At 39.2% G+C, this 26,813-nt stretch overlaps 1 long non-coding RNA gene across 1 annotated transcript; it reads left to right on the top strand.

Moving 5' to 3' along the window:
- The first annotated feature begins 209 nt into the window (after nucleotides 1-209).
- Nucleotides 210-3,956, top strand: LOC147580781 (uncharacterized). The gene is made up of 2 exons (XR_015251079.1): nucleotides 210-592; nucleotides 3,122-3,956. It is a non-coding gene; the product is annotated as an uncharacterized LOC147580781 (long non-coding RNA).
- The last annotated feature ends 22,857 nt before the right edge of the window (nucleotides 3,957-26,813 follow it).

Genomic DNA, 26,813 nt, shown 5'->3' with positions numbered 1-26,813 from the left:
GAAATTTGTGAAACTATGTCACAAATGTGGTAGCAACTATGCAAACACAAATCAATTTTTATAATTCATTCTTAAATGTGCGTGGTCGCCTGGTGAGGATGGTAAGCCACACCACACACCCCCAGGGAAAAATCAGGACAGGAACCATGAGAGCCCGCCCTTCAGGCCCCTAAGAAGTCTGTGCAGGTTCAGCACCGAGGCCACCTAGCTCTCCGCCCCGTGCCCACAGCTCCAGGCCAGGTATTACATACGTCTCTCCTTCTCTTCTTTAAAGGCACCCATTCACTGATGTTTCCCAGCCTCTGGATGTAAAAGATGGAGCTTTGGGAAAAGCAGAATACAATGAATGAGACGGGAACAAGCATGGCATGTCTGGGAAACCCATAGAGCCTCCGCGCCTTCCACAAAGTACCGGGTGATATGGGAGTTAGATTGGAGCCTTGATAGATGAGAGCCTCTCTGTCTTGGAAATGCAATATGAAACGAACCCGTGTGGCAGTCCTGGACACCGTTTGTCCACCTACAGGTCTATGAAGATGTACACATTTGCGGAGCAGCAACTCCTACTTTGGAAGCCGACTCATTTCAAATGGTAAGTGATCTTCAGGATCTGGGCAGGAAAACGTACCGAGGAGATTTCTTAAATAGTTTTTATTCACTTGGATGACGCACTTCCTTGGTCCTCTCCTTTTTAACCATTTCTAATCCTAGGGAAGAGAGCATAAGTTGCTCTCTGCCCCGAGACATCTTTGATCTAAGTGTCTAGGAAGAAAGAGGTAGGTGGACTTGAAAGTAAGTCAACAATATTTAGTGGCAGGTCTTAACATGGGCGGTTAACACACACCACACACGCACACACACGTCTGTATGTATATTTTTATTTAACGTTGCAAGTCTGCCAAATTGGTGTATTATTCCCTTTTTCTAGATTAGGAAACTAAGGCTCAGAAATGTTAAGCAACTTGTCTGGAGACACAGTGATGTGATGATATTTACTAAGAGATAATCCTTATTCATTATCTTATTCACCTCAGTTAGCCCTACACTCTTGGCTTCTCTCCACAACTTTACTTATTCTCTCCCTGGTGAACTCGGAACAAGAAATCAGAATACCGCCCCCCGCCCCCCGTCCCGTCCCTTTCGTTCTGTTACATCCAAGCTGCCTCTAGGAAGCACTCATATTCTCTGCCCATCCATAGTCTCTAGGTTTAACAAGAGTATGCTCTTCTGAGATCGACCTTGCATTCCAACTCTGTCTCTTGTCGAGTCTCCTTCCTTATGGGGTGATGCATTAACAAGCCCACCTGGCAGCTGATCTAGACCCGTATCTTCCAAATGGCTTTATCAGTGATGAGGCTGGCATATTTGTGGCCTTCGGTCTGGTTCCTGGGTTTCCTTAATTTTCTCACATAGCTCAGATGGGGAAAAGACATGAGACCCCAACAATAATCAAGTCACTCTGATATTTGAACCCAGGTTGGTCTCACTCCGAAGCCCGTGCACCTCTGATTACACCGTTTGATCACGTAATACACTATTATCTTGGTGTGTTCGCGTGTGGCTGCAGAATGGGGATGTGTCCGAACATGACCATGGGCGCGGAGTTTTCCCTCGAGTTAGGTGCTCGTCTGGAAGAATCCGAAGGAAGTTGGTTTTCGGTTTTGCTTTTTTTTTTTTAATTTTTTTGGTTGTTTTTGTTTTTGTTTTGTTTTTGTTTTATCCTGGGTGGGAACTCTATAAACACCCTTTTTTGACTCAAAAAGAGTGTGGCACAGGTCGTCACGAAAACCAGGAACAGAGGCAGTGTCAAAAGCACTGCGGGCATCCCCCCCCTCTCTACCCCTCCCCCGCTCATGTCCTGTCTCTCTCTGGCTCTCAGAGATAAACAAACATTACAACAATTTTAACAAAAGCACTGCGGACATTAAGTCTACTATACCCCGTGGAATTGTCTTGAGGTTCTTTGAATCGAAGATCAACCAGAAAAAATACCAGGGTGTGTTATTCTCCCTTCTTTTGGACCATAAAGTTGTAACACTAAAGCAATTGGGGTCGTTTTTAGGATTTCTAGCTAGCGGTTCTTAAGATAGGATAATCAAATACCTGTCAACAGCAAAGCATGTGGATCAGGTTAAACCCCATTATTTTGCTGTATGGGTACACGCTCCTTATGGAAAAGAAGGCAGAGCACAGCAGAGGTGAGGGAAAGAGACCCATAAAACCTCACTAGAAATGGTTAAGAATCTGAACCAGATGTTCACGCAGAAGAGAATATTTTCGGTTACCTGCTGATATATTGAACATTCTCCCATTGGCCATGAACGCATCCTACCCTACGGGTAATTGCTTTATATTCTGACTTACAACCAAAGACAGCCTGAAGCAGTTGGGGATGCTTAGCTTTGAAACCTTCTTAAAATCCTCCCTAGGGTTAAGAAAGTAGGGCAAGGTAAAAAAAAAAAAAAAAAAAATTAAAAAAAGAAGAAGAACATGGATTTTTACAACGGGAACTAAATCTGAAGAAAGGCAGATCAGATGGATGGACACAGAGGTGAGGAGTGATGAGGAAATCACCATTCGATTTTTCTTTGGTCCTTTGGCTCAAGCCTGAATAACCTACGTGAGCGAACGTGATTCTTGGCGACTATGTCCTCTTTGACTTTTCGCTCTATTTCTTTAAAACTAGCTGTAGAGTAACAAGCTTCTCAGCAAACTGCCTTTTGATAGTTGATAAATATTCACGTGCAATATTTCTCATTTGATTTTTTTTCAGACCATGAAGAATATCCAAATAGAGGAAGGGAAAGATTTGTTAAGGCAAATACCAGACAACCTAGACATTCTTGCCTAGGGTAGGTGAGGGATAAAAGGAAGGAAGCAGGATATGATTTTTCTATAAAGTGCATTTTCTATAGATGCCTTTGTTTTCCATTTCCTAGTGAGGAATGGTTAAACTATTTGGCAGTCTGAGTAATATCCCTGGAAAATTGGAGTTCACTCAGTATTTCTGGAAATGATAGGCCAGAAGACAGCTACTGTGCCCTACTGAGTCTGAAGTGAACTCTCCTGTCATCTGAAATCTCTTTCATAAAACCAATTGACTCCGTCCCTTCCCTTCCAGGACAGCCCAGGAAGTACGCCTCTGAAGAGCTCAATCTGGACACACAGTGGCTTAGAAGAACCCACAAAATGCCAGACCCGCAAACTGTAATCCTTAAATGAAACTCATCGTTCAGCAGAAAAACAAGTTAAGGGCGGTAATTCAATGATAGACGAAACAGGCCGGAACAGGTTCAAATGCTGCATATTTCACAACAGAGCTTAATTAAAATAGGACTATGAGGCTGTTAATTGCATTATAATAGTTCAGCATGAAATTAGGTCTGATGTGAATGTCCTTATAGTGGATTTGTTTATGTTATTATAATTACACAGTGGTACATACACTTACTGCATAGATACATTTTTAACAGGCCGGCTCTTGGGGGTGGATTTCTTTTCTTTCCTCACTGGAATTTGCACTCTATTTACAAGTGTGGAAAGTCGGCAAGAGGGAACCAGGGTCAGGAAATTAGGTCATACTGGATAATCCATTTGGTCTCCTGGGTATTTAAAGCTTAGAACTCCAAATAAGTTGTGTCTTGTTGATGGTGATTTTATTCACCATTTCATTGGGAGAGACTATGTCACTAAAAAACTAGGTCTCAGTAAGATGGGTGTTTTGTGTTGTCTTAGAAAGCAACACCTTTCTTTAGAATCAATGAATGCAAATGTCTGACTAAATGTGTCTGTAGTACCACAATATCATGTATTCCAGTGTAGATTTTAAAAAATGGCAACATTTCCAAGATTTGGGTCTAGTAAAAAATAGTAATTCTTGTTCACAGGATGGAAAAAACATGGCAGGACTTAGTTTGGTTTTCCAAATATAAAAATGGATTTACATTTTTCCTTGATTCATCCGTAGTTTCCACTTTCTGGACAGAGACATACTTGGCTCACATGAAAATCTCACCTATGACCTTGGCTTAAACACTAAACGCTGAGATACTATCAGAAGTTTTGGAAGCAAATATTACACATTTGGTAATGTTTTCAATTTTCATCAAGATCTTTTTTTTTTTTTTTCAACGTTTATTTATTTTTGGGACAGAGAGAGACAGAGCATGAATGGGGGAGGGGCAGAGAGAGAGGGAGACACAGAATCGGAAACAGGCTCCAGGCTCTGAGCCATCAGCCCAGAGCCCGACGCGGGGCTCGAACTCACGGACCGCGAGATCGTGACCTGGCTGAAGTCGGACGCCAACCGACTGCGCCACCCAGGCGCCCCTCAAGATCTTTTTATTTCCCTGCAAACTATAGATCTCAGCAATTTTGCAAGTTGCTTCATTTTGTATGTTGCTTTGAAATAAAAGGGCAAAAAATTAATAGAAGATTACCCATAAATAAATTAGGTAAGCAAGACGACTATGCCTTTGTTGTTTCTTTCTTTAACACGGCCATTAGGAGTATAGAAGGAGCACTTAAGTAAATTTGAATCAATTTAGAGAAAGGTAATAAACTATGTTGCACTGCCAGAAAGCCATACTTCTGAACAAAATTACCTGTGCTTAATTTAGGTAGAAATTATGCAATTTGGGAAAGCTCATATATATCTTTATGTGCCTGTATACACATTAGATAATCAGTTTTGCTATTGGGAATATCTCTAATGTTAGTAACCCCCACAATTTTGTATCTCGTATCTGTTCGCAGATATATGTGCTTTTCATAGCACTGCTGCAAAATTCTTAAGTAAGGCGCGAGGAGGCCACAAAGAACTTCTGGTTCTGACATGTGTCAAAGGCCTTGGGAACGGGAGTAAATGAAAGAAAGAGTTACAGGTCATTTCGTGCAAGTAGAAGGTCCCGGGTCTTAGCAGGTGTTCCCAAGGTTTCTGTACATATGTACGCCAGTATTGATAATAGCACAGATGCACCTACTTGGGAACAACTACAGATTTGTTTCAGAGAGCGTGCAACCCTGCCACCTCCCCGTCTCCAGTCCCCATCCCCGCCCCCCCCCCCCCCCCCACACTCCTGTCTTTGCACTGTGCATGGGAACCGCTGGCATAGGAAGAGAGGACTATAAGGTGAAAACGTTTCACTACAAATCTGACATCAGGAGCGGAGATGAGATTCAAAAGATGACAGAAAGGAGAAAGGGAAGGGAAAACAAACTAAACTTTGCTCCAGCCGCCAGCTGCTTTTGGAGATAAATCCTACAGGTGGCAAATGCATTTGTTGAAGAGGAAAGCACTCATAATGACGTGGCCAGCAGTATTTTCCATTCATGTGCTTCCCTCTTTATAGATACAGAAAGAAAAAAAAAACTTAATTTTACAGTCAGATTTCATAAAATATATAAACCGTGGCCAAAGAATTGCACAATATACCCAGATCTTCAAATTTAAAAGGAGCCTCTTTTTCTTCCCTTCAATGCCACCAAGAAATGACTTGCTCTTTCTTTCTAAAATATTTATTCCACCAGCACCCCTACCTTTGCTTTGATGTGCTGTGAGCTCTCTATCAGCAAATACTCATCTAAAATCACCACCACCATACTGGTGACTCAGACTTGGTTCTTATCCCATACTTTTGGCTTCATTTTCTCCAACAGTAGAAAAATACCAAAGCGTAAGGCAAGCAAACAATAGAGGGAGAAGTTGTCTGTATGTGCATGTATGTGTGTGTATGTTTGAGTGTTTTACTTTACATTCAGGGTAAGTAACCCCCAAAGTTCAGTTGCTCAAACATTTTTGCCTTAACTGAAATGAACAAAACTATACAAATTATCATTTTTCTTATATCCTAACGAATTTTTTCCCCCTAAACCTTAGTTAGGGAGTATAAATTGGCTGAAAATCTAGGAAGGAGAATTAGCAGCGGCTAGGGTGAACTTACCAAACACTGAGCATGCTCCTGCATGAGTTTTTGCAATGGCTGTTGCGTGAATCTTTCCAAGATACCTAGTAGCACACTCCATTCCTTTAAAATGCTACTCACATGTCACCTTATCAGTGCATCTCTCCTGACCTCGCCCCGTATGAAATAACATTTGTATCCTCAGCCATACCCTGTGCTTTATTTTCAGCACCACACTTACTGAAAGTATTACTAGCAACCACACTCTAGATTTACTTGTTTCTTGTCTTCCTGCACCCAAATGTAAGCTTTGTGAGAAAAAGGGAATAGAGCCTGGTTCAGAAGGGGCCCCACATATGTATTCGTCGAAGGAACACGTACGTGAATTAAGTGATTTGAATTGGTTCAGTGTTGAAGGCACCCGGTTTTTGTTTTGTTTTTGCCATGCCTAAACATGCCTCTTTAGCTCTTTGAAGCTGCTGACATTGATTCATTTTGGCCAGATCCAAAATGGATATGCAAAACAACAGCTCTTGTATGTAATTAAAAAAAAAAAAAATTCTAAGACCACTCCATCAGAAGTGTAGGCAAGGTGAACTCTCCACCAGCTTCCCACAATGCAAGTTGTGATTCCTTATTTCCTAATTTACTGAAGTTTTTTCAGCTGCTATCTTATCATATCATCCACCCACTCCACCCACAAGCCAAAGATTGCCTATGTCATAAGTCTCCTGGAATAATACCCCTTTGCACGCATATAAACCTTGACTCCAAAGCTATTATATGATAATTAATTGTCTTATTAAACAGCTCAACAAGTAAAGAACTATTATTTTGACTGGACTAATAATGGTTTAATGGCATAAAAAAGGGACTCTATTTAATTTAATATCTTCCTCTTCAGGACCAGGGAATGTTTCCCAATCATTTTTCACAATCATAAAAGAAATCGGTGGGTATCATTTGTGCTTTAAAACTAGGTCCTTTTTCATTATTCGACAATGTTTTTGAGTCCCTCGTTCAAGCCAGATGTTGTGAGATATACAGGTTAAATTATATCATCTTGGGTTCCACTACATTTACAATTTAGTAAGGGAAGTGAGACACATATATAAATAATTCCCATTTACAATGAAGTTTTTTTTTAAGTTTATTTATTGATTTTCAGAGAGAGTGTGTGTGAGCAGGGGAAGGGCAGAGAGAGAGGGAGAGAGCAAATCCCTAGCAGGCTCCACAGTCAGGATCGAGCCCATCTAAGGGCTCAATCCCATGATGGTGAGATCATGACCTGAGCCGAAATCAAAAGTCAGGAGCTTAATTGATTAAGTCATCCACGTGGCCTACAACTAAGAAGTTTTAAATGCTCTATGAGAGATTAAAAATTCTAAAAAAAATTGAGGAGGCATAAATCATGTCTGGAAGTGATGGAAATAAATGACTCATTCTGGAAATCTCCCCTAGGCTGAGATTTAGAAGGAAGAGAAAGGCTATATATGGAAAGATACAGAATTTTGTCTTGAAAAATAAAAGAATGGGAGAAATTGGCACTCATCTTTCAACCAAACTTCTAGTTTAATGACTTCTAGTGAGTCTAAGTTTCCAGAATATTAACACCTTTTGAGATTTCACGAGATTTTTGTCAATTGCTGATTTCATCATCATATTTACCATCCTCCCCCACCCCCTTTTTTAATGTAGTTCTCTCTTTGAGCATGAATTTTCCAGGGCAGAATAAAATAAAAAAGGAAAACAGCATATTGAAAATTGATCACAGCAGTAACTATTTGGGAAAAGATCAATTAAGTATAAGAATTATAAATAATACTTATTTTAGGACTCATTATATAAAAGGCTCTGTTCGAAGACCATGGAGGAAGGGAAAGGGGAAAAATAGTTATAGAGAGGGAGGGAGGCAAACCATAAGAGACTTTTAAATACTGAGAACAAACTGAGGGTTGATGGCGGGTTGGCGGGTTGGGGAGAGGGGAAAGTGGGTGATGGGCATTGAGGAGGACACTTGTTGGGATGAGCCCTGGATGCTATACGGAAACCAATTTGACAATAAATTATATTTTAAAAATAAACAAATAAATAAAATAATAAAATAAAATAAAATGAAAGGCTCTGTTCAAAGCACATTCATTCATTAGTTCATTCATTCAACCTTCCACTCAAAATCTATGTACTCAAATCTACCTCCTACCAGGACAATATGGACATATGGAACTGAATGAATAAGACCAAGTCCTTGCTTTACTTCAAACGGCATGCCAGGGAAGAGAAACATTGGGTACGTAACTGAATGTATCATACATGCTATGGAGGAAAAGGAAACAGGATAAGGGATGAGGCAGTGGGGTGGAGTGGGGAAGGTAGAGCTACTTTTTGCAATTTTTTACTCAGAGCTTTTATTTCATTTGGGGAAAGCCTCTCTGGGAAACAGACAGTTGAATAAATGTGAATGAAGGGAAGGTGTGTCAGTCATGGACGTAACTGGGAGACTAGCGTAAGACAAAGAAACGGCAAGTGCAATGGCTGTGAGTAAAGCACACTTGCCTTATGTTCAAGAAAAAGCAAAGAAACCAAAAGAACTGAAACAAAGTGAGAAAGGGGAGAAATAGGAGGTCAGATGGAAGTGGTGGGAGTCCGTGGCGAGAAGCCAAGTCTTCAGGGATGTGCAGACCCCTAAAGAATGATGGCTTTTATGCTAACTGGATTGAGAAACCATCAAGCATTTGTGAACAGAGGAGAAACATCTATGATATTATAGAGAAGGACTCACTCTGGCTGACACTGAAGGAATAACTCAGGATGGGGAAAATGCTATGGATTGAATCCTGTTCCCTTAAAGTATATTGAAGTCTTAAATCCCAGTACCTATGACTGTGAACTTATTTGGGAATAGCCTTTGCATTCCATCAATACAAACTCAGTAGCATGAGCCCTAATCCAGTATGACTGTGTCTTTATAAAAATGGGGAATTTGGGGCACCTGGGTGACTCGGTAGGTTAAGTGTCTGACTTCAGCTCAGGTCATGATCTCACAGCTCGTGAGTTCAAGCCCCAGGTTGGGGTCTGTGCTGACAGCTCAGAGCCTGGAGCTTCAGAGCCTCAGAGCCTGTCTCTGTCTCTCTCTCTCTGCCCTTCCCCCACTCCCCCCCCCCCCGCTTTTGCTGTCTCAAATATAAACAAACATTTAAAAATTATTTTAAAAAAAGGGAGGGGGAATTTGGACAGAGAGAGAGATGTGAACACACAGGGAGAATGTCATATAAATATGAAGGCAGACATTGAAGTGATTCATCTACAAGCCAAAGAATGCCAAAGTTGACCAGAAAATTGCTAGAATCCAGGAGAGAGGCATGGAACAGATCTTTCCTCAAAACTGTCAGAAGGATTCAATCCAGCCAACACCTTAACCTTGGACTTCTAGCCCCCAGAGCATGAGACAACACATTCCTGTTGTTTAAGCTGCCACATGTGTGGCACTCTGAAATGACAGCCCCAGGAAACTAACACAGACAATGATCCGCTTTACATGAATTATTGCATTTAATCCTCATCGTAAACCTAGGTGGTTATCATTACCCCAAATCTCAGGTAAAGAAAATGAAGGAAAGGAGGGGGGCAGTCAACTAACTTACCTGGGATGAATTAGTAAACAGTAGAGCCAAAGTATGGCTGCAAGGACATCTCACCCCAGAACCTAGGCTTTTAAACTCTGTGTCTACTTTGTCTCTAAAGGACACATTTTATTTTATTTTATTTTATTTTATTTTATTGTATTGTATTGTATTGTATTTTATTTTATTTTATTTTTTTATTTTTAAATATTTATTTATTTTTGAGAGAGAGAGAGAGAGAGAGTGCACATGAGCTGGGGAGACAGAGAATCTCAAGCGGTCTCCACGTTCAGTGTGGAGCCCGTCACAGGGCTCAAACTCCCAAACCGTGAGATCATGACTTGAGCTGAAATCAAGAGTGAAATCAAGAGTCTGACGCTTAACCGACTGAGCCACCCAGGTGCCCCTAATGGACACACGTTAAAACTGTAAAGCATGTGGAAAATATTGTTGCCAACGTGCCCTAGCCGCAATGAGGCTAGGAAATTATATTCACTTTAAACCATATATATCAAATAGTTATATCTGTGCTCTTTATTATTGAAATTGAATGATAGGGAACAAGTGTTTGGAGGGGACTTGGCTGTAAAGAAATATCCCGTCTTCTTGCCTTGTTTACCTTGATGAAGAATAATACCCTGGGAACCTACACTGTACCCTGCCTCAGTCATCAGTGAACTCTGGGTCTCGGTTTCTTTACCCCTAAAATGAGAAAATTGGGTTAAGTATTTTCTAAGGCATCTTCCAGGTCTAAGAGTTATATATTTTGTTTTCTTAACTTTTTTGTCCTTGTGTAAATTTTACGTCAATTCCTTCTTAGAGGTGAAAAGCACCTCCTGTTGAAGACAATACTCACATAAGACTGAAGGGTCACTGCATTATAGAAACTTAGCTTATCAGTGCATTCATGTTGCAACTGCATAATCCATGAAACAGAATGCTTAGAGTTGTTAATGTGGCTAATAGAAACTGATGATGCGGTATCTCTTGATTTCTAAGAGATCGACCCTATCAGTAATATAAAATTTTATGCGTTTTGGGAGCACCTGGGTGACTCAGTCAGTTAAGCACCCGACTTCGGCTCAGGTCATGATCTCACAGTTGGCGAGTTCGAGCCCCGCATCGGGCTCTGTGCTGATGGCTCAGAGCCTGGAGCCTGCTTCGGATTCCGTGTCTCCTCTCTCTGCCCCTTCCCCATCTGTCTCTCTCCGTCTCTCTTTCTCTCTCAAAAATAAAGGGAAAAAATTTTTTTAAAAATTATACATATTTGTTATTTATTCTTATTGGGGTTCCCTAATTTGAGTTTACATTAAAAAATTTTTAAAAAGTAAATAAGTAAATATTGAACAAATGTTTTCCTTCAGTTCTTTTCTTGGACCAAGGACAAACCCAGAACACTTTAATTTTTTTTTTTTTTTTTTATTACTTCATTTGAGAGCCCAGAGCCTGATGCGGGGCTCGAACTCACGGACCGCGAGATCGTGACCTGGCTGAAGTCGGACGCTTAACCGACTGCGCCACCCAGGCGCCCCAATGTATTCTTTTTTTTAATGTGTGTTTATTTTTGAGAGAAAGAGAACATGAGTGGTGTAGCGGGGGAGGGGCAGAGAGCGAGGAAGAAAGAGGATCTGAAACAGGCTGGGTGCCGACAGCAGAGAGTCCGACATGGGGCTCGAACTCACAAACCGTGAGATCATGCCCTGAGCTGAAGTCAGTTGCTTAACCAACTGAGCCACCCAGGCACCCCTGGATTTGTACTCTTATCATTTGGGCAAAATTCTTGATTTCTCATTTTCCTCAGTGGTAAAATGGAGTTATTGAACTCAGTAATTTCTAAGAGAATTTCAACCTCTGAAATGTAGTAAGATATTAGAGTGATAATGTGCATTAGGTTGAGAATACATAAGAAATGCAAGACTGAGGGCCATACGTCAGTGTTTTCACTTTCTCAAGTTTCTAGAGATCAGCAAATCATGATAAACTTACTTGTTAACAGAACTGTTTTCTTCAACTTTGCTATAATCTGAAAGAGTACAAGGCCAAAATACGTAAATGTTATCCATTGATCTATCCGTCTTAGGAACCGGAAATTCAAGACACAGGACAATGATTACCATGCATTTCTCACTTAAGAGACCAGAGGAAATAAATATTTCCAAGATTTTAGTTAAAATTTAGCACGAAACTCATCTGCTATGAAATTCTACCGGCTATACACCAGGCAGATTAGCATCTCCCTGTATATCAATAGAATGGAGCAGTGAATTTGTGAATTGTTTATTTCAGGTAGCGTGTGGTGACATGTTTACTAGTTTCTCTTGTGTACTCAGTTTACTTGACGTGAGACTGGAAAATGGATGAGTGGTTAGTTAAGAGGAGGACATCAGTGTTCACTTGTGCTCTTTGCCTCTGTGTGTATCTCTCTGTTTCTGTCTCTCTTATAAACACACATATGCACACACTCACACACACACACGAAACCAAGCACCTCTATTTTCTGGGTAATTAAAAAAGGTTCTGGGGCGCCTGGGTGGCTCAGTGGGTTGGGCATCCGACTTCAGCTCAGCTCATGATCTCACAGTTTGTGAGTTCGAGCCCCACCTTGGGCTCTGTGGTGACAGCTCGGAGCCTGGAGCCTGCTTCGGATTCTGGGTCTCCCCTTCTCTCTGCCCCGCCCCTGCTCATGCTCAGTCTTTCTCTATCTCTCAATAATGAATAAACGTTAAAAATAAATTTAAAAAAAAGGTTCTAATCCAGATTTTAAGCAATGTCAGACTGAAGGAATTTTTTTAGTGAACACCTTTTGTAATCTTTTTTTTTAATTTTTTTTTAACGTTTATTTACTTTTGAGACAGAGAGAGACAGAGCATGAATGAGAGAGGGTCAGAGAGAGAGAGGGAGACACAGAATCTGAAGCAGGCTCCAGACTCTGAGCTGTCAGCACAGAGCCCGACGCGGGGCTCGAGCTCACGAACCGTGAGATCATGACCTGAGCCGAAGTCGGACGCTTAACCGACTGAGCCACCCAGGCGCCCCTTTTGTAATCTTTTAAATACAGTTTATTACTATCTCTGTCAAAACTACAGCTTTATTTTTATTGACAGTTGACCAGCAGCTGCGTTTTGTCCGGCTATCAGATTAGGTTTCAATTCTCTGACATCCTTTATTTTTCTCTTCAGTCTCTTAAGAGAACCAAAACTCTCACATAAGACATTTAGTCTACCCATTTCCTAAGAAAGGAGGCATAGAGGAAATAAAATTCATGTCCAAATTCTCATTCCAACATATAATTTTCAAGATAATGTAAAAAAGAATGTAAACAAAATAATAACTGACCGATAATACACTGCCATGTTTTTCTAAAACATTTGGGCATAATTACTTGGAGACCATAAGAATATATCAATATCTCTTGATTGATGGGAAAATTGAAGAGATTTTAAAGACACATAAGTTGATTCTTAAAAACTAATTTTAAAACAAAAAAAAGTTCACATTAATGAAGTTATTCAAATTGCCTGACTATTTCAGCTAAAAGGTTTTGATTGTCACTAATTTAGCTTTTGTTAAATTGGCTCAATGGAGGGTATTTACAAATTTTTAAACTGTTTATGCTACAGATGCCCAATTGAAGTTTGCCAGTGATTTTGTGGGGTAATATCTTGAATTCAGGCAGGAATTCACTGATGGAACATACAGGTATTAGAGATCGGCTTGAGATTCACAAACTGGAGAAAAAGAGCAACGAAAGAATCAATTCACCCCTGGAGATACTTCAAGAAAATCCTGTGTAGGCTGTACACAGAGTGCAGAAGGCATGGCATTCTGTCTCCACCATAATTCTAGAAATATCTGTACAGAGATCTTCAAATAGGCAGCTGCACTTCATCTCTTGAATCTACCTTTCAGGGGCTTTTAATTCCGAGGTCACCTACAGGCTACCTAGAGTTTAAGAAACACAGCGCTCTTAGTGAGTGTCTGTGAACAGGAAACAATAGAAAACACTAGATTCAGGATTAGAAGGTACTTTATACTCTTCTTTTTTCAATATCTATTTATTTTTGAGAGAGACAGAGACAGAATGTGAGTGGTTTAGGGGCAGAGAGAGAGAGGGAGACATAGAATGGGAAGCAGGCTCCAGGCTCTGAGCTGTTAGCACAGAGCCCGAAGCGCGGCTCGAACTCACGGGCCCTAAGATCATGACCTGAGCCGAAGTCGGACGCTCAACCGACTGAGCCACCCAGGCACCCCATGGTACTTTATAATCTTAAACCTTAGGTTACTTTAGGTAACTGTTGTTGAGTTGTTATAGGAATTCATAGAGACTATGTGTCCCTATGTGCTTTCTTCCCATGAAGAAACAATTTTCTTTTTATAGGAATTAGTGTGTGGGAAGGATGAGGAAGGAGAAGTTGAGGTAGAAATTTATGGGATAAGTCGGGGGAAATGAAGAGCTTATTATTGTAGGCATTATTGAGCGTGACTATTGTGACAAATATCAACCGAAAGTTAACAACAAGAACAAAGAAAAGGTGAGTTTATTCTGAAGAAAAATCAACCCAATTACTTACGAGTGGACATTCTGAATGTAGTCAAATGAGTTGTCTTCAAACACGATACATCTAACGGGGAAAAAAATCCCAGGCGGAGGCTAAAAGTGACATTAGATGGTTAAAAACAAGTAGTCGTGGGCTGAAAATCGTATATGTCTTTCCAAAAGGGAAAGAAATAAGGCAGGCTACAGAGGGTGGAAGTTGAGAGTTTTGGAATTAACTGGGTATCAACAAAGAGTCCTCATGGGATAGAAAAAAGAAAGACTCCGAAAGCGCCCAAGTTAGAGACGAAATGAGCATTTATAGAGAGAAGATGGAAGAGCTTAGGGAAGGCTGTCATAAAATACACGTTGTATAATACATGATGGATCAGTTCTATTATTTAACTTTCCAAAAGATGTAACAATACAGAGATGTGCTAACCATCACAGTCAGCATTAATTTACAGTGGGAGAAATAATTAGAATCTCACTTTTTTCCGGAGAATAGAGTAAAAATGTAAACAATGCTTCCCTCCAGGCAAGTGCTTTATCAAGTTGACAGGTGCATTTGAATTTCCATGGGTGGGGGATATAATAGGTTATTTATGTGTCATTTTAATAGAAAGACCCAACCATCAAGATGGACAGCAGACTTTATCAGTACTGCTGTTTGCAACTAATCCTCCAATTTAGTGCCCCATGAAAGTACCTGCAACAAAACCTGTCCATTTTTCTTTTACACTCCATTATGGAAAAATCAATATGGGCGCTATTCATCACAAATCTCCTGCTTGGCGGGTGCCTGAGCCACAGAATCTGAAAAAAAAAAAAAAACAACCTGACAGTTTAGCACTCTGTGTGGCAGGCCCCATTGCTTACGGGTTTTTTCCTGCTACATTCTGCCACCCAGAATGGCCCAGTTGGCCGAGTATATGTTCTAGATTGTAATATATGTTGGCCGGAGACCCTGAATCTGATTACTGTCAGGTGAACTTCATCTGGAGTTAGTTTTAGAGCCAAGAACAGGAATGAGTTGATTTCCAAACTTGACAGATTTCCTTTTAATCAGTTTTTTAACATTCAAGCAGTGAATGATAACTGGGAATTTAGTGAACAGTAATTCAGTCAGGCAACCCATAAACTATACAATGATTCATCACTTCACTTTTCGCCCAGTATTATCAAAGACATAGAGTCTGCCTACCTATTTTCCAGGAAAATGACCCCTGTTTTTCCTTCAAAACATCTCCACCAGGTTTAAAATCCAAAATCACATGGTCAATGGGAAGAATTCTACTCTCTCTCAAAATAAGGACACCATATATGAATAGAATGTCACAGAGTTCATAACTGTCAACTATAAAGCTACATAAGACTAACGATCAAAGTGCAAAGTGTTCAAACTTCAACACTTGCCCCGCAGAAGAATCTTAAAGGCAGAGAGTTTATTTGATCCCTCTTTGTTTCCTCCCAAATCACCCAAGTTACATACTTGCCTAGTATGTATTATTAGTTCCATGGGTGTCCTACAGAGCAAAAATTCATGTATTTATTTTTGCTATTGGATATGTTAGCAAAAGCAAACCTTACAGAAAAATGCTTTAAAAAACCCATAAATGATTCTTAGACATCAAGATTTTAATTAACCTAAATTTAGGTCAATTGAGTATATTGCTTGGAGCTCTGTACCAGATCCAGCAGACTGGCTCACTCAACATACACTCCAGACCCATTATAGGTGGAGAAAAACCTAAGACAATATTTATCAGATTCCTTTTAAACCCCAAGCCCCCTTTATACAGTCATGTCTTCTGAAACTGGCCGGGGGGGTTCTGTTCTCCACAACCCATAACTCTGACCAATAAGACATCCAAGGACTGCCCCAGGATGTTGTGCTAGTTAAGTGACAAACGGTTATTTCCATTTTGAAATCATAAGTCTGCATGTCCTTTTGACGTAAAAGTTAAAATTCTACAAATTATCAGCTCGCAGTGTTTCCTCAATAGCAACCTCCCGTACTTTAATGATTTTCAAAAAACCAAGTTGCTACATTTTATCTCTGCCTTTCTTTGAATCGTACCTACCCATCTGCAGACATTACCAGAAATAACGTGATGCCATTTACTAGTATGTATTGTCTCAACTATATCATATCGATTGAACATTCCATCATATTTCAGACACATCCCCAAAGCATGTTTTGCGAATAAGGACAGAGTCCATGAAAAGAAAACTTTCTTCAAAACATGTGTTTTATTTCCATGATGTTTGATTTGGGGACCCAACAAGAAACCTCATGTCTTTCAGAGGATAGACGCCCCCCCACCCCCGCGTCCACCCATGTACTAGTTTGCCTGTCGATGCAGAGGAGTGATTTGGTGTGCAGTCTTGAGTTGTGTTGATCACATATCACAGAGGCAGAACAGCTGTGCCAAAGGGCGAGAAAAAATTTATCAGTGTGCTCTTTTTATTGGCCTCGATTCTAAGGACTATTTGCTTCCAACAGTTCCGCAGGTGATAATAAAACTGATTCGTTTGGAGGCAAATAAATTCTCTGATATAAACAAACTCTTTGAGAAGTGACATTACCTCTGCAACTTTTTGATATGTAGATATGTCTCCGATCATACAGGCACACATATTTCCTTACGGGGTGTATATACACATTAAAATCACACCAAACAATGGAGCAACTAATTACAGCGGCAACTTTTTGCTCACTGATTGTTTTATGTGTTTAATTTCTGTCCTACACTTCTGGCTAGTAAGCTCCTTTACTACATACTTTATATGTCTTTATATCCTCCAAGGTATTTACTGCAACATTGGACAGAGCAGTGCTCCATAAATGCCACACTCACTGTCAAGGATATTTGGCACTTTGAATGAGTTTTAAAGATTCAAGCAGGTTCATAGCTCTGTGATGTCTTATTAGTAGTATTTTAGTGTCATCCCTCCCTCGCAATGGCCTGCAGAGGCTTCTTCGTTAATGGGCCAAAATGGCACATTCAAAACACAACTTCCAGCGACATCAACTGAGTGGTCAACGTAACCCTGAAGAATTCATGGTCACTGCAACAAACATCAGACACGAGAGGGCGAAATTTGGACTAGCATTTCTATCAGTTCACGACAGATCATACCTGGACTTCAATCATGATTATTGATGGGCCCTGTTCAGACATTGCTATATCATGAGACACTGTAGCTTGGCTTTTCTAAATAATTTTAGTCCCTGCTTTTTCTGTCATGTGAGTGATCAGTATTGCCTGGACCCAGGGGATGTGTGATTATTTATGCATAGCTGGTGTGTTTGATTCTAATGGAAATTGGAAGGAGTGTGTTCCTAAGAACAGCAAATCATTTTCATTGAACTATTTTGACAACAGTAGGTATAATATAGTAAAAAAGAATAGTTATTGGACTCAGACCAGGACAGTCAAGGTTTGAATGTTAAGTCAGTCACTTGCTTTAAGCCATCTGAGCTTTAATTTCTCCATTAGGAAAATGAGACTTACAGCTTCCTTTCCAGGCTTATAAAAATACGACATATGACAAAGCAAGTGAGATTAAGTCTATGTTTTATCATTATTACGATTACTATTGTTATTTTAAATGATCATCACTGTTTGTTAGGAACTAGATCATAGTCAAGTAATTAAGAAAGTGAACGTGTTTTTAATAATCCATTGGCTTCTCAAGATGTAAACATTCAAACTGCACGACATTTCACTTGCAATTGTCTTTGCAAAATAATTTAAATATGACAAAGTGATATTTATGAGCCGATTATTTTTTTTCTAAGTAGCCTCCACCAAAACAATCTGAAAATCATTACTCCACTGGAATTGACCTGTGATCTTTTTATAGTGGATCTTGGGTGTATGGCTCTTAAGGCCATGGTCACTTCTATGTACATTTATTCTAAATATATATTTCAAGACCACATGTTTCTTGTACGTCCGGTTCCATATTTTTAGTTGCATGCTGAACTCTGGTTTCCCTTTGTTGGAGGCTATTTGTCTTGGGGCCCACATTGGTACACCAAAGGTCTTTGATGTGCTTCTCCGACACAAAAGGCCACCTACTCTCAGTGGCTCTTCCTTTAGTGGCATGAAAGGATAGTAGAGGCAGTGGTGTTACTTGTTCTATGTCACCTGCCTAACCCCTGCCTCTTCTAGGAAGCAGGGTGACTAATTCCAAGTCAGATTTAAATAAGCTCTCATTTTATATATATAGATATATATGGATATATAGATATACACATTATGTTTAATGCTTATCAAGTTGGTCACGTCAAAAAGATCTGACCTCTTCCATTTCTTTGATGTCTTCCCACACCTGTGCCATTCTAAAGGAATTTGGAAATAGAAGCCATTGCCTTCATGTCTCATCCCACTTACTGTGAGGTAGGCTTCTAAGGGACATCATATCTCATAACATTCACTAGGTTTCAAGACTTTGGCAGGTATCAGATGACATGATAAAGGAAGCCATCTTGGATGATTTCTTTAATCTCAGCCCCTTGCCCCTTTAACAGGGTATTATATTTGAGACTGCACACCCATGACTTTTTTCAAATCGTTTTTTTAAGTTTACTTATTTATTTTGAAAGAGAGTGTGTGCATGGGTGCTCAGGTGGGGGAGGGGAAGAGAGAGACAGAGAGAGAGAGAGAGAGAGAATCCCAAGCAAGCTCAGCACTATCAGCACAGAGCCCGACATAGGTCCTGAACTCATAAACCATGAGACCATAACCTGAGCCAAAACCAAGAGTTGGATGCTTAACCGACTGAGCCACCCAGGCGCCCCAAGACCACACATCCACGCTTTTAAGTGGACGCAATGAGAAGGAATACTACATTTCAAGGCTAAATATCATGTCTGTATTTCTCTTAATGTGTACATTTCAATTCAAATTAAAAACAAGACTGCTCTTTTGTCTTGGGGAAATCATTTACCTGGACTGTTTGCTTATTGAAAGGGAAAGTAAGATTCTGTTTGGAATCGAGACTTCTGAAAAACTCTAAAAACACTGCTGAGCATAATGATATAAACTGTTGTCTCCACTGTATACAGTTGCATTTTCCAGACTGTTCCCTCCCGGAAACCTGTTATATTTTCTTTTCTTGAGTTTCATGGCAGTGAGATAGTAGACTGTAGACTATCTCAGAGATTTGCACAGGACACTCCCTACGGGGAAAGAATACTAGTGTGAACAGGGCACCGGGAAGATACAGCCAAAGGGATACATGAGAACGTTCTGGTTTTGTGAATTCTCGAAGAAGAAACTAAACTACATTAAAACAAACTAACTAATAATTTGTTTCTGTTAGCCAGAATCATATGGACAAATGCCAGGGAATTAGGAAAATAAAAGCACATTTTCCTACACTGATCTTAAAGAGATTAGGAAAAAACTCATAGGCTCAAGCAATTTTTAATTTTAAATGTAACCAGTTATGAAATTAAAAATAAGTTATACTTAAGAAACCACTGAGGAGAAAATGTATACATTTCAGAGAGCAAAAAGCACAGAATCAAGGCAATTTAAAGGAAAACAGAATATCCAATAGTTTGTAAGACAAGATGGCAGAACCAATTAGTAAATGGAAATTATGGGAATGTACAAAATGGTATAAGTTCTCTCATTGAGGAGCAGGATCCAAACTAGATTTTAAAAACTGAAATACAAGCTGCTCATGAGGAAATACAAAGCAATATGAAAAGATTAATAATAATAGCATTTTTATTTATTAAGCACTTACAATGTGCCACACACTTTTCATTGCTTTACTGAGACACCCTCATCCAATATGAGGTAATGCTATTATTGTCATTCATTATGGATTTCTACTCTTTCCATCCTAATAATCTTTTAATGTTTATTTTTTTTAATTTTTTAATGTTTATTTTTGAGACAGAGAGAGACAGAGCATGAACGGGGAAGGGTCAGAGAGGGAGACACAGAATCTGAAACAGGCTCCAGGCTCTGAGCTGTCAGCACAGAGCCCGACGCGGGGCTCGAACTCACGGACCGCGAGATCATGACCTGAGCTGAAGTCGGCGGCTTAACCGACTGAGCCACCCAGGCGCCCCTAATGTTTATTTTTGAGAGAGAGAGAGACAGAGCGTAAGTGGGGAAGGGGCAGAGAGAGAGAGAGGGAGACACAGAATCCAAAGCAGGCTCTAATCCGAGCTGTCAGCACAGAGTCTGACGCAGGGCTGGAACACACGAACGGCGAGATCATGACCTGAGCCGAAGTGGGACGTTTAACTGACTGAGCCCCCTCAGCGGCCCTTTCCACCCTAATAGATCCAATTTTTATCAAGTGGTTAGCCTTCCCCTTCAGCCTTGCTCAGAAACAAATCTGACAAGGCCTCCAGCTTCCATCGGTCTCCTGAGACCAATGAGAGGTAAAGAGGAGCTGGTGAAAAAAGGTTCCAAGTTCTTGGACGTGAAGCATCATGGTCAGTGGATGTGAAGCTTTTCACTGCAGCAACCCTCTTACAACCGTGTGCAAGGCCAGCCTGAGAGTGAAACTAACACCCAGAAGATGCGCAGCAGAGGGCATTTCAAAGAAATGAGGAAGAATGACACCAAACTGATTTGAATTGGAGATCAGCTAGATGATCCTAACTGAAATAACTCATTTTATAAATGAGGAAATGGACAGAGTACTGAGGAGGCAGAATCAGAATTTAAACTCTGCTGGTGTTTCGAAATCTGCACTTACAGCAAGTATATACTATACTAAGAAAGATTCACTAAAGTATAATTACAGTATTGTGGAAAATACTAATTATATACCATATAAGCATTTAAGGTAAAAGAAAAAAAAAGATTCATTTCATACCCTAAAAGGTCAAACCATGGCCATGATTGATTAGCTATAGAAATATAAATCCAAAGTTCTCAGAGGTATAAGAGAACTGTAATAACTGTAATGTCATTTGAGTTTTTGCTAAGTCAGGTGTGCAAAACAAAGACATAAGGTATTTTAATACACTAATAAAGACTATTTGAATTAATGGGCGCTCTGGAAAAAGACATATCAAACTGTAAATACAAAAGGAGAATACTCTTTTTTTTTCAAGGGTACACTAAACCTCAATAGAGTTTTCAGTGAAAAAATATACAAGCCATACACATTCTCAGAATATATTACAACAGCTAGTAACTAATCTTGTAAATTTAAGTGGGATCGTGTAAGTTTATTTTGTTTTCTAAATGTTTATTTATTTTGAGAGAGGGATAGAGACAGTGAGCAGGGGAGGGGCAGAGAGAGAGGGAGAGAGAGACCCAAGCAGGCTCCAAAATGGGGCTCAAACTCAGCACAGAACCCAACATGGGGCTCAAACTCATGAAAGGTGAGATCATGATTTGAGCCAAAACCAAGAGTCCTACGCTCAACCGACTACGCCACCCAGGGGCCCCCAGAATCGTATGAAGTGTATAAATCGTATAAATTTCTAAAACATTTGGAACTTTAAAACTTAACATTATAGCAACAAATAGCATCTTCTAAATACAGATTAGGTCAGAAAAGAAATAAAAACTACAATTAACTACATTTCAGAAAATAAAAATAGGATAACATAATTAAATATAAGATAATGCAACCAAATCTGTAAACACTTAAAGACAGATTCACAGACACAAACAAATGCTTCAAATGCCTAATAAAATAATCCAATAAAAAAGTTAGGGGAAATAAATAAAACATAAATAAATACTAAAGTGAAAATTAAATAAATCAAATTGATTCATAAAGCCCTCAGCTATACATTTGAGCAGAACAAAGCAAAACAGATAATAGTCCTTATCTAATCTAGGCAAGATAGAAAAAATAGATACAGATGAACATTTTGAATTCTCAAAGCATAACAAGTCAAAACAGGGATAGAGCAAGGATCAAGAAAATGAAATGCATGATGAAAGCTTTTTTATTTCCTGTGTTTGCATGATGTTGATTTACCCATCCTTGTGTTTCGATATATGTGCATGAAAATAGCTATTTTGTAATATTAAACTTCTAAAATCATTTTGCCCATCCTTTAACCTATCTTCCTGTTATTGTAAGCTTTTTCAACCGATCAGCTTTGAACTAAGCCAAAGCTGTTAGCTTTTTAGCAAATAAAATGTGTTATTAAAAAAATAAATAAATAAGGGACACCGGGGTGGCCCAGTTGGTTAAGCGTCTGACTCTTGATTTCGGTTCAGGTCATGAACTCAGGGTTCATGAGATCAAGCCCCGTGTGGGGCTCTGAGCTGCAGCGGATTCTCTCTCTCCCTCTCTCTCAGCCTTTCCCCTGCTTGTGCATGTGTGTGCACTCTGTCTCTCTCTCCCTCTCTCTCTCTCAAAATAAACATTCAAAAAATTAAATAAAATGAATAGACATACAGTAGAAGAACCCAGCTCTCCGCTAAGTTCCATGTTTTCCTCTTTAGCAAATAGCCATGCTTGGTTGCTGCCATCTATTTATAGGAAGAGCTGCGGAGTCTCTTTAGGAAGTACTCGTGGTCAAGGGAAACAAGGCTTCCCCATCAACAAAGCCTCGGGCAACAGAGAGAACTGGTTCTGGGAGCACCATGGTCTTTTTCACCATGACTTGTCTTCAACTCCAGCCTTTTGTCAATTCAAACTAAACATTCATAAGGTGCTTCAGGTACATTTTGAGGACATGTTAACCAAGCAGAACATGGAGGATCCCATCCCAGACACCTTGCGTCAGATTCTCCTTTGCTGATACCTGAGTATCCTTGTGGGGGAGTATAGCAACAGAGCATAGAGAGTTACTTCTTGACGGAACTAGAGTTCCACTAGTGGTTACGTGCCTTGAGGAGACAGGAACTTACGAATGTACATTAAGGAAGAGGGAGTTAGCAGCAGTACTGAGGAGATAGGGTGGGGGCCAGTAGAAACAGAGGTGCCTACGGCCCAAGGGGATTTACTAGGTTTTGCAGACATGGTACTCCATGGAAAGAAACAGCTGTCTACACACCTGGAAGCCCCAGAAGATCAAGGAGGGCAGGGGATAACGTCAGGTGCCTGAGTTGACAGGACCTGTATTTGAACACCCGGGCCTCCCTGAGAACACACAGGAATAACAGTTGGTGGCTTCAGGGAAGGGAGTTTGTATGGTAAGAGGGTATGTGCCAGATGCAGCTGCTGAAAATGGACATATTTTATATTAACATAATGGCACACAACTTTGTAAACAGATTGGTAAGTCTCAATAAAGATGAAAGCTTTCTGGGAAAATAGCAGATCCTCCACGATAAGCCAAAGAAGCAATAAGAGGAAAACATCAATAACCCAGAAAGAAAATAAATGCATTATCAAAAAATTATTTCAAAACGGGCTTAATGCTAGAACACCTTATGTGTGAACACAACACTGGAAACATTTTTCAAAACTGGAATTATTTTAATGCTATTTAAACTTTTTCAGTCCGGGGGTACCTAACCAGCTCAGTTGGAAGACCTTGCAACTCTTGATCTCAGGGCCGTGAGTTCAAGCCCCATGTTGGGTGCAGAGTATGTAAATATAAGTAAAACTGAAAAAATACATACATATAGAGGTACCCGGGAGGCTCAGTTGATGAAGTGTCCAACTTCAGCTCGGGTCATGATCTCATGGTTCGTGGGTTCAAGACCCACATCGGCTCTGTGCTGACAGCTCAGAGCCTGGAAACTGCTTCGGATTCTGTGTCTCCCTCTCTCTCTCCCCTTCCCCTGCTCACGTTCTCTCTCTTTCTCTCTCTCAAAAATAAATAATAAACATTTAAAAAATGTTGAAAAATACATACATACATACATAAATACATGTTTTCAGACCAAAAAAGGTAATTTTTATTAAACTATCATAACCATAAATCAAAAAAACATAAAGTGTAAAAAAAAGAAATGATAACGCAAAATCACTTATTAATATATGATTTAAAAATCTTAATAATTCTGAGGGAAATTATTCATTAGTGTAATAAAAAATTATCTCCCTCAACCAAGTAAGGTTTCTCTTCAAGACACAAAATTATTTCAGTGTTGGTAAATATATTACCATAGTATATTACATTAACAAGTTTCAAAAGAAACATATTCTAAAACCCTACTAAAAGTTTAAAAGTTTGAATGATATTCAGAATATATTTCTGATAAAATTCTAAGAAAATTAGAAAAAGGATTCTTATTTAATATAAAAAAAAAGATTATTTACCTTAAACTGAGAGTCAACATAATTCCCAACAATGAAACACAGGAGGCAGACCAATTTAAATTATACAAACAAACAAACAAAAAACTATTAAGTGTTATCTGTTATCACTAGGGCTATTTTTTAAAATTTTTTAGAGGTTTTTATTTATTTTTGAGACAGAGAGAGATAGAGCATGAGCAGGGGAGGGGCAGAGAGAGGGAGACACAGAATCTGAAGCAGCTCCAGGCTCCCAGGTGTCAGCACAGAGCCTGATGAGGGGCTTGAACTCACGGACCTCGAGATCATGACCTGAGATGAAGTTAAATGCTCAACCGACTGAGCCACCCAGGCGCCCCATCACTAGGGCTATTTAAACTTGTTCTGCAATTATAGATAACTTCAAATCAATAAGATATGAATTGAAAGCAAGGAATACAAAAAAAAGAAAAAAAAAGAAGAAGAAAAGAAAGAAAATAAAAAATGTAATCAGAGAATAAGGAGTGGGTAAGAGTTACCTTACTATTCCAAAACTCTGAAGAGAATAAATAGGAAAAAAAAGGTCTCTTTTTAGATTAATAGGGGACTACAAAAATCAGACACAAGATAAATATTTTATTAAATCAGTAACTTTGCTATTTAAGAGCATAAGTAGTTAAAAGTTACTGTCAAAAAGAAAAAGAAAAAAACGGTGGGGGGAGGAGGTTTGACTTAAAATAAATTTAAAATAAGGAGGAAGTACCTTGCAATGTATTCAACCTAGAAGAAGAACACTCTAATGTTTTCCTTAGAGATCTTAAAATGAAAATGTAACGTAATTAGTGTATTAATTTATATGCCTGGAATATAGATTCCAAGCTATAAATATTTTCACAGGGTATTTACACAGGATGGATGATGTTCCTGTATAAGAAGACTATGGGTAAAATATATTCACTGATTTTTTCAGGCAGTTCTCACCTTGCTTGGTACTGTGTTAACGAAAATATGTGTTTATTGGACAGACGCCTTGTTTTACACACTCACGTGGTAAGAATTCCAGTTAATTATGCTCAGTGAGAACTGTCTGTAATTTTAAAGCAATTTGGTACAATCCTGATGACATTTTTCTTTCTAACTTTGACAAGATGTTTCTAACGTTCATCTAAAAGAATAAATACGCAAGCATATGTAACAAGTTTGCAATGGCAGAAAGACGAGAATAAAATTGTGTGATCAGATATGAGAATTCACAAGGAACAATTAAAATACTATGGTCTACAAGAATTAATAATGAATGTAATAGAATATTTTGTCCCCAAATAAGTCCCAGTGCATGCATGTCTTTAATAGTTAAGAAAGTGATAGATTGTTTATTGGATTCTGATGATGCCACCCGCACACCAAAATTAATTCCCAGGTCCATCAAAGTTTTACGTGTTTAAAGTAAAATTATTTTAAAAATATGAGCAGTGACCTTGTTGCCACATCTTTTTCAAAAAAAAATTAGTGTTTATTTTTGAGAGAGAAAGACAGAGCACAAGTGAGAGGGGGGCAGAGAGAGAAGGAGACACAGAATCAGAAACAGGCTCCAGGTTCTGAGCTGTCAGCACAGAGCCTGACGCGGGGCTTGAACTCATGAACTGCGAGATCATGACCTGAACCAAAGTCTGACACTCAACCCACTGAGCCACCCAGTCACCCCACAGTGACCTTAAGCCTTAGACCAACTAATTTGGAGTTAGAAAGACTCCAACCAATGCATAAAACCAATGCAAGTACTCAGAAAGAAAAACTTACATCACTAAGAATTAAAGCTTTAAAAAAAAATTGGTCATTATTAAAAGGCTAATGACAAACTGGAAACATGTTTGTAACAATAATAATAATAAAAAAGAATGGTGACCAAAAGTAAAACAGTATAGCTATAATCAGTAATGAGTTCTGACAAATTAAAAAGGAAATCGCTAACATCCCAACAGAAAAATAGCAAATGTCCTAAGTGAACAGCTCATAGAAGAAATGTAAATAGACATTAAACATATGAACAACTTCAGAGTCATTAGCAAAGAAATAAAAATTAAGATGATGAAATTCTTTTTCACACTGGCAAAGCCTTTCTTGATTCCTTCCTTCCTTCCTTCCTTCCTTCCTTCCTTCCTTCCTTCCTTCCTTCCTTCCTTTTTTTCTTTTCTTTCTTTCTTTCTTTCTTTCTTTCTTTCTTTCTTTCTTTCTCTTTCTTTCTTTCTTTCTTTCTCTCTTTCCTTCCTTTCTTCTTCCTTCCTTCTTTCCTTCCCTACTTCCCTCCCTCCTTCCTTCCTTCCTCCCTTCCTTCCTTTCTCTCTCTCTCTTTCATTCTTTCTATTTTTAAGAATGACAATCAGTGATGGTAATGATGGGTTGGAATGTATACTGCCCTGAACCACTGGTGATAATGTAAGTTATTACATTTCTAGAGAGTAATTTGTTAACAGGTCTTTTAAAGTTTTATATCTTTTGATTTGGTAATTATACTGCTAGGAAATGAGCCTAAGACAATTATCACATATGTGGACCAAGATTTCTGTATAACAATGTTCA

This window comes from Puma concolor, chromosome B2, assembly GCF_028749965.1.
Source record: "Puma concolor isolate L17-30 chromosome B2, mPumCon1.1.hap2, whole genome shotgun sequence".
In the NCBI taxonomy this organism is placed as follows: domain Eukaryota; kingdom Metazoa; phylum Chordata; class Mammalia; order Carnivora; family Felidae; genus Puma; species Puma concolor.
This window is presented reverse-complemented; position numbering and strand designations above follow the sequence as displayed.